The following is a 7,440-nucleotide window of genomic DNA, read 5'->3' on the forward strand; positions in this document are numbered from 1 at the left end:
AACAGTACTGGTATAAAAGGTATGGCCTAAATATGGTACAGAAAATTGTTAAATTTATTTATCATACAGTGACAAATCCTCTTATTGTGTGGTCTACTGCAGTTGTCAATTTCTGTTATCAGTTATATTATTATCTTAATGTGAACACATACCAACAAACATACTTTAAAAATACAAGAACAAAATACCTTACAACAAGGCTAGTAAAAATATATACATGATTAAAATCCCATGACACCAAACTCTGTTATTTTTTTTAAACTTCCAGCTTAAGTAACTATCTTTCCAAAAATCATTTTAAAACACACAACAAATGAATTTTCATTGTAAATGTAACAGTGTTTGGGGAATATGGTAGTAGCCTCATGTTGTCTCTATCAAGATGTAAACATGGAACATGGACACACAGCATTTATGTTTATTTCTTCATGAAATCCCATTGCAATGAAGCTAAGCAAATAAAGAACTATAAAATAACAAGATAATGAAGCAGATAATGATCAAGATAATGAAAGCAAAATATTTCATTACTGCTAACTACAAGTTAGACACATAAACAGGATAAGTAACCCACAAACTGAAGACACTTAAGCCCATCTGGATGAAGCAGGGTAAATCAAGACAGAGAAGTTCTAATACAAAATAAATATTTTGTATCATGAACCTCATACATCTTTGAGAATTAGAAGCTTCGGGTTTCAAGGAAGCCAAGAATATAGAGTTTAGGGGAAGAGGTTTATGTGTAGAAGTTGGTAGCTAACATTAGATGTTGGTTCTCCCAAGACTATGCACATTTTAAATTTGCCTGTCTTATTTCATCAAAGACGAAGAGACAAACCCACATGTAGAAATTGGAAAAATTATAGAAGACTTTATAAAATAATCCCTGAGTTGTGAGAACCACAAAACATAGATGGGAGGGAAAGGAATATGCAAAAGTTGTCAACATATTGTAGTAAAAGAAATATTTAAATTGTAAAAAATAATTGTTTATCAAAATGAAAGAAAATGAAACACAATTAAGTGAGAGGATAAATAGATGAATGTTGTTGGTGGAGTATGAATACTAAGACCCAGAACTCATCACCATTGTGAAAAGGCATTACTCATGCCAGTAGAGGAGCAATAACACTTAAATACTAACAGTATTCTAACCATCAGTATTGTGTGCAACCAATTGATGTGTGTGCATGTGTGTGCATGTGTGTGTGCATGTGTGTGTGTTTGTGTGCACGTGTGTGTGTGCGCACGCGTGTGTGTATATGTGTGTGCGTGTGTTTGTGTACACACGTGTGTGTGTATGTGTGTGTGCGTGTGTGTGTTTGTGCGTGCGCACGTGTGTGTGTGCGTGCGTGCGTGCGTGCGTGCGTGCGTGTGTGAGAGAGAGAGAGAGAGAGAGAGAGAGAGAGGGACAGAGAGAAATCTTTTCATTGAAGCAAAGTCTCATAAATAGTTTACTGCATAGAAATGAGAGAACAATACACATAGCCACATAGTAAAGACAAAGCCACTTGAGAGACTTCGTCTATGAACTAGATTTCAATTGAACTCATGAATAATGTCCACAGATTCCATCAAAAAAAATTATTTACCCCAGTGTGGAAAAGTGGAGAAGAGTGGTGACATGAGTCTAATGCTGTGGGAAAGATCACAATTACATAAAAGGTGTGTGTGTGTGTGTGTGTGTGTGTGTGTGTGTGTGTGTGTATTGTGGTGTGTGTGTGTGTGTGTATTGTGGTGTGTGTGTGTGTGTATGTGTGTGTGGGGGGTGTGTGTGTATGTGTGTGTGTGTGTGTGTGTGTGTGTGTGTGTGTGTGTGTGTATGTGTGTGAGAAAGAAAGTGTGTAAGTTGGAAGACAATGAAATAAGATGCCAAAATAACATCCCTTTTTTTATTATTATTATATTTGTGTTTTAACTTTATATATCAGCTAAGGGTTCCCCTGTCCTCCCCCCTCCCACCCTCCCCCTCTCCCCAGCCCCTCCCTTTCATTTCCTCCCCTCTATTCCCTCCCCTCCATTCCCTCCCCTCTATTCCCATCTCCTCCAGGGCCAAGACTCCCCTGGGGATTCAGCTCAACCTGGTAGATTCAGTACAGGCAGGTCCAGTCCTCTCCTTTCAGGCTGAGCAAAGTGTCCCTGTGTAAGCCCAAGGTTCCAAACAGCCAGCTCATGCACTAAGGACAGGTCCGGGTCCCACTGCCTGGATGCCTCCCAAACAGTTCAAGCTATTCAATTGTCTCACTTATCCAGAGGGCCTGATCCAGTTGGGGGCTCCACAGCTTTTGGTTCATAATTCATGTGTTTCCATTAGTTTGGCTATTTGTCCCTGTGCTTTTCCAATTTAAAAAAAAAAAAAAACTTTCATCTGTTAATACTGTGTGTGTATGTGGTATGTATATACCATGCTGCACTTGTGGATATCAAAGGAAAATTTTGTGGAATTATTTCTCTTTCCTACTTTATGTGGGTCCTGGGATTGTAATCCCCTCATCCAGCAAAGATAAAAAGCAGTTTACCTGCTCCTGCAAAAACCTTTCAATAGCTGATATTCAACAGGCAATTTTGAAGTCTGGTTAGGATATAATTCCAACCTGGTACTTAAAATTAATGAGAAACATAACTGAAGAAATCTTACATCTTGCAAATGATGGTATGGATGGACTTGAAAATGTGGAAGGTATTAAAATATATACTTAATTGAGCCTAACTTGCTAGAAATGTGATAATGACTGTATCTTATTAACAGTTACAGATTTTGAACAACAAAGACAATAAACCATTATCTAAGTATCTATCCTAAAGACACTGAGAGCACTGTTGGGATAAATAGGAACTACTTTGATGTTGACATATATGCAGTTAAGTGTTCAGGAGGTACTGACAGTGCATTGATTTCTGTCTTTAGAAGATTTTCTCCAGTGCAAACCCAAGAAGAAAAAGATTGATAATGAAATGATAAAAGACATAAGTATAACCCAAGGAGCAGATAGCCATTTTAATGGAACACACTTTAATATTCAAATTTAAATTATGTTTTATACATTTGTCATGAGATCTGTTAAGCACCCAGTAGCAATCTAAGATTCATAAAGAGACTACCTGTTAATCCACAGGAGATCACTCATTCATAGAAGCTGGGAATGCAGTCTGGTGGGGGAGACTGCCATGAGTTCAGTGCCTAGTACATGATAGTAAAACAAAATAACAACAACAAAAACAAGGAAGTGCATACCATAAAAATTCAATTAATGACTATGAGCCTTAATTCTCAATACCTAATATAAGCATAGTTGATAATTTAAATTACAATAATTTGACTGGTTTATATAATTTTTCTCTTTTCAGTTTGTTTATTCTAATAGATAGATGATATAGATAGATGATAGATACATAAATAGATGAAAGATAGATAGATAGATGCATAGACAGATACATAGATTTATAGATAGATTGATAGCTATCTTGATAGGTAGATAGATAGATATAGATCAATGTTTCTTCCATTATTCAATCATATATCTTTCCATTTCTCATATCTTAAATCTATTTAATCTCATAGTAAAGAACATAGAAAAAGGACAAATAAATTAATTCTGGTTATAATAAGGAAAATCAATAATAGGTAAAACTGATATAAAGTCAAAGACTTTCATAGAATAATCAGTTAGTAAGTGACACAAAAACTAGATCTAAACAGTTTGTCATTTTCCCCAGGAGATCCAATACCAGACCTATCAAAGGTCAAGGACACTATCAAACCTTATTTATGTTATGAACTTTTGATGATTATTTACATAGGTATAATGAAGATCAACTTATAAATTCAACAAAGTAGAATTTAAAAACAACAATAAAATGGAAATGTTAACATAGGATATAATTTATGTGATTGTAAATCCTGATACTTGAAACTTTCAAGACAATTAGTAGTAGTTTTTAACTCTGGTTTATTGATGACAACTGAAATCATAGTGGATAAAGCCAAAGAAAGTTTTGGACTACTATTATTAATTTTTATAATTTAATAACATCTGTAGATGAATGTACACTATAAGCATATGTGAATTCATGAAAATTGAAAAACTGGAAACAATGATTAACAACAGAAACTGGGCATGTTTTATGTTCTAGTTGGGCACACAGAGAGAATTGGAGAAATAAATTGCTGTTTAAAAGATTTTGGGAGAATACAAAAATATAGCATAGATGTTGGAGACTGAAATATTATAATATATATTATAAAAATTTGTTATGGAAAAACAATAAGATGGACAGCATAATATAATACAATCTGAAGTAAAAATGAAATGCATAAGTCAGCATTTCTGGTTAAAAGGAAAACAGGCTTTCTTAGTTTTCTATTGCCATGACAAAATACCATGACCAAGACAACTTATAAAAGAAGATATTTAATTTGCAGGTCACTTTTGTAGAGGATTACAGTCTATAACCCTAATGCTGGGGACTACGGCAGGCAACAGTAAGCATGGTGGCAGGGCAGCAGCTGAGAGCTAATGACAGCATGAGGTGGCAAAATAGGCACTTGGAATGACATAAGCTCGTTTTTGAAACCTCAAAGGCAGCACTCAGGAGGCAAGAGGCAGGTGGATCTCTGTGAGTTCGAGGCCAGCCTGGTCTACCAAGCGAGTTCCGAGTTCCAGGAAAGATGCAAAACTACACAGAGAAACCCTGTCTTGAAAAAACAATAAAAAAATAGATAGATAGATAGATAGATAGATAGATAGATAGATAGATAGATAGATAGATAAAAAGAAAAATAAAAGAAAGAAACCTCAAAGGAAGCTCTTACTGACGCACTTTCTCCAAAAAGGCTACACATCCTAGTCCTTCCTAAACATTCTAACACATGGGGACCAAGTATTCAAGCACATGCCTGTGGGACCACTCTTATTAAAAAAATCACCCAGATGTAATTGTTTCGCTTTATTGTAAGTGTATTGTGAATGTCCTCATGCCAACGAATTTAAAAAACTCATGGAACAAAAATAATTTTAGATATATTGAAAATTAACAAGATTAAAGAATAACAACACAGTAGTAAAATATATTATTGATAAAGTCTATCAAAGTGTTCTACCTACTCATAACTGTAAATCACTAAATGTTTTAGTTTTTATTATCTAAGCCAGGGAATTCTAGTTTTCATATCTCTTATAAAGTTTTCTAATTTTGTGGTTCATATCTGAGTTTATTTCTCTCCTGTGTTTCATCTTTTCCACCTGTAATAACTACTAACTCCTTTTGTAGAGAGGATTTTTAAAAATATTTTTATTTTATAATTAATTTAATTTTACATATCAGCCACAGATTCCCCTATCCTCCCTCCTCCCACCCCCAGGCCTTCCACTCAATCTACCCCCATTCCCACCTCCTCCAAGGCAAGGTCTCCCCTGGGGAGTCAGCCCAGCCTGGTAGATACAGTTGAGGCAGGTTCAGTCCCCTACACCAAGGCTGAGCAAAGTGTCTCAGCACAGACCCTAGGTTCCAACAAGCCAGCTTATCCACCAAGGACAGGTCCTGGTTCTACTGCCTGAGAGCCTCCTAAACAGTTCAAGCTAATCAACTGTCTCACTTATCCAGAGGACCTGGTCCAGTTGGGGGCTCCTCTGCTATTGGTTCACAGTTCATGTGTTTCCACTAGTTTGGCTATTTGTCCCTGTGCCTTTTCCAGTCATGGTCTCAATATCTCTTGCTCATATAATCCCTCCTCTCTCTCACCGACTGGACTCCTGGATCTCCACCTGGGGTTTGGTCATGGATCTCTACATCTGCTCCCATCAGTCACCAGGTTCTATCATGACTGTTAGGGTGCTCGGCCACCCAATCACCAGAGTGGGTCAGCTCAGGCGCTCTCTCGACCATTGCTAGTAGTACTAATTATCTCTTCATCATAAGTTTGTTAGACCTCTGGTGGAGTTAAGGTATTAACTACAACATTTTCCCAGCTGAACCAAAAAGCTTCTATGATGAGCCAAAAGGTGGATGCTCAAAAGTTTAATAGTGATGTGAAAGTCAGATATTCCAAAACTGATTGTGGATTTAATCCTGTTGGGGGAGGTGGTGACAGTGGTGGTAGAATATAATCAGATGCACATATACACTACAAAGCTTTTGATGAAGATTGATTGCTAAAAGCACTGTTGTTTTGGTTGAATGAGGTCTTAAATATTTCAGATTTGAAATAGGTTCAAGACTCCAAAATTTCATAGGTGAAAATGAGCTGTGAACATTTTTCAAACAGCATGTATTAGAATTGTTTCTTCAGAAGTTTGTAAAGACAGTCAAAGTCCAAAGAAAATAATGAACTGGAAACCACTCTCAGAGAAAATAAATAAGACTTAATCAAGAACATAGCACATCTGCACAAAGCAGGGATTTGACATTTGCACAGCAGGAAGGCAGAAATGCAAATGAACATTTAGTTACATGTTCCACTTATTCTCTTTTTCAATTGCAGAGCTCATTATAATTATTCAGGCTTTGTTATGCACTCATGAATTTTGGGGTGGGCAATGTGTGGTTGGCAGATAACTTGCCTTTTCAGTTCCTTTGTCAAGGCAGAGGAAGCTTTTCCAAATGGGAGGTATCATGAGATCATAGATTTCAGTCCCCAGACTTGATAATAATGAATAGTGCATAATACTGCAGGGGTGTCTCAAAGGAGTTTCTGATAGTTGGTATGTCAGAGGGTTCTAAAGATTTGGTAGACTTTTTTTTTTTTTTTTTGTAATTGAATTGATTCTTCACTCTCTATTTACCTTCCTTCTGTTGTTGTTTAGCTTTGTTTTATTGTTTTTTAGCAAACTCATTTAACTAACTAATTAATTAATTGGTTAACAATTTCATACAAATATACAATGTATTCTGATTTCTCTCCCTCTACAAACTCCTTAGTCTCTTACAAACACCCACCTCCCCAAGTTCCAACAGTCCTGTTCACACATTCCTGTCTTTTTGTTTTGTCTTGTGATTCTCTTAAGTTTGTTTACTTTTTTAAGTTCTTTGATCATTTCATACATATAAACAATGAACATTATTTATATTCACCTATCATTACCTCCCTCCATATCAGCTCCTTCCAGATCCTCCACTTCTTATGAACCCCATGATGTCTTCTTCCTTTCTACTTCCTGTCTTTCTTTTTCTTTTTAGAAGAATAATTCAATGAACCCAGTATTGCTGTTTATAATTTAGTGGGCAAGGACCGCTTACCAGTGGCCATGTCCCCCAACCAATGTGGTTCTCTGTTTTGTAGCATCCAGCAGCTGCCAGTAGCTCCTCTGTGACTATCCTTGACTTTCTCAGTGACCAAATATACACAACTATCTGGACAAAAGACTTAGAAATTGCTTTACTCATAGAGTATTTTTTATTCCCTGCCTTTTGCTCTGATTGTGACTTTGTAACATTCATTAA

The sequence above is a fragment of the Onychomys torridus genome, chromosome 23 (genome assembly GCF_903995425.1).
Source record: "Onychomys torridus chromosome 23, mOncTor1.1, whole genome shotgun sequence".
Taxonomy (NCBI): domain Eukaryota; kingdom Metazoa; phylum Chordata; class Mammalia; order Rodentia; family Cricetidae; genus Onychomys; species Onychomys torridus.